The sequence below is a fragment of the Oncorhynchus gorbuscha genome, linkage group LG02, assembly GCF_021184085.1.
Source record: "Oncorhynchus gorbuscha isolate QuinsamMale2020 ecotype Even-year linkage group LG02, OgorEven_v1.0, whole genome shotgun sequence".
NCBI lineage: Eukaryota > Metazoa > Chordata > Actinopteri > Salmoniformes > Salmonidae > Oncorhynchus > Oncorhynchus gorbuscha.
In genome coordinates, this window is record NC_060174.1 from 61,611,355 (window position 1) to 61,613,247 (window position 1,893).

A 1,893-nucleotide genomic window follows, 5' to 3' on the forward strand; every position below is an offset into this window, starting at 1 on the left:
CTATGCAGGATATGTTTTTGTTTTCAAAGAATTATACCTGGCAAATCCCTTTCTTTTTTAGTCAGGTAGGCAGAAACTAAATCTAAATCAAATCATATTAGTCACATGCGCCGAATACAACTATAGACATATTCTGACATTTGTTCTATATTACATTTTTGTATTTTCTTTTATTGTCATCTTTATTTAACCTAAGCCACTTGCGCTAACAAATTCTACCCTACCACAGACAGTAGATAGTGTAACCACATGTTATGAGTACTGTAACTGTACCAGTGTATTGTAGTCAGTATATGAATGGAATTCTTCACATAGTCTACCCTGGAAAAAATCTAGTCTGTAAGTCGGGTTGTAGGTGGGGTTGTAGATATTTAGTATATAAAAGGCCATTTGTTGAAGTAGCAGCAAATTCAACCTGAAAAGGTGAGGCAGTCTTTATTTGTTCCAATTGTATTTGGGTGTATGATGTTGATGTATATTTTGTTTTTGCCTTGAAATGTGAATTCAAAAAATAAAGTTAAATTGGTGGATGTGGGGAGAAACAAAACCTTAGATCTGTATTATTCATTTGTACGTGACAAAGTTACTAACAGCACAATAAAATACTGTATTATGTGAACTTAATGTGAACTTAATGGTGAATAAAAATAAATGTTGCTATTACCAAAAAAAGCAAATCCATCTCACTGTGTGTGTATTTATGTACAAGTATGTTATAACTGTTAAATTGTAACTTGTTTTATATCACATAAGCCAGGGGTTTTCAAACTTTTCTTGCCCAGAATCCCCTGCCCAGGCAAATCAGCGACTCAGGGACCCCAATTTATGTTTTCATAACAAAACAACATAATGTCTTGTTTTATCATCAAGTGAATGATAATGGCAAGTAGAAGTAACGTTAATCAACATTTAAAAATTAATATATTTGGATATATATATATATATCTGCAATTCTTCAGGTTTTTCTATTGAGCTGAGAGAACACTTTGCAGTTTTGAATCTAATTTCCAGCAAGTTTGGCATGGAGCTGAGAGACATTTTAGCTCTATGCATTTTGCCATGGCTAAATGTTCCTCTGCTCAAACAAAACAAAATCAATGGCCATGTGCCTTGAATGCCTGTTTTTCCTTTTTTTCTTTTTAAACATGTTTTGATTCTTCCTTACTGTCGAGCTTTTATTTGATTGTTAGTTCTCAAAGATGGTATTAAATATATATAGATATATCTATATATATTGTTTTAAACATCTGCTTGCTTTCTGTCTGTTTTTGGTCGTTTAATTGTTTTTCCATCCCGAAAATTACAACTTCTATGCAGAAACAACCCTGTAATTAGCGCCAGTAATTCCCCCCATATTAAAGGGATAGTTCGAGATTTTGGCAATGAAGCCATTTATCTACTTCCCCAGAGTCCGTTGAACCGGAACAGCTAGCATGCTAACGTCCAGTCATTGCGCTAACGCTAGTTAACATTGGCTCATGAAACTACTTCTAACTTCTTTCATACTGGATGCAAATACATAGAAATGGTATCCATGATGGGGTTCTTTTGCAGCTAGCGTTATTCATAATTTTGTTTTTTAAATCACCCCCCCCCCCACAAAAAAAGTTTCCCAATTATATATATTTTTAAATCGCAGACCACCTGCAGTACCTCCGCAGATCCCAGTTTGAAAACCCCTAACATAGGCTACACTTTCAGTTTAAAACAATTGTGTAAAGAATAGTGCTACAATTAAAAACAAATATCAATCAACATTTCAGACCAATAAGTAGGCTTATTGTTAATTCAACCATTTCCTGAAGACCTGGCTAATATATTCTGCATGGAAATACAGTACTTTTGCGTTTATTCGAAGGCAGTCATATCCTGTCATGATTTATTACCCTATAT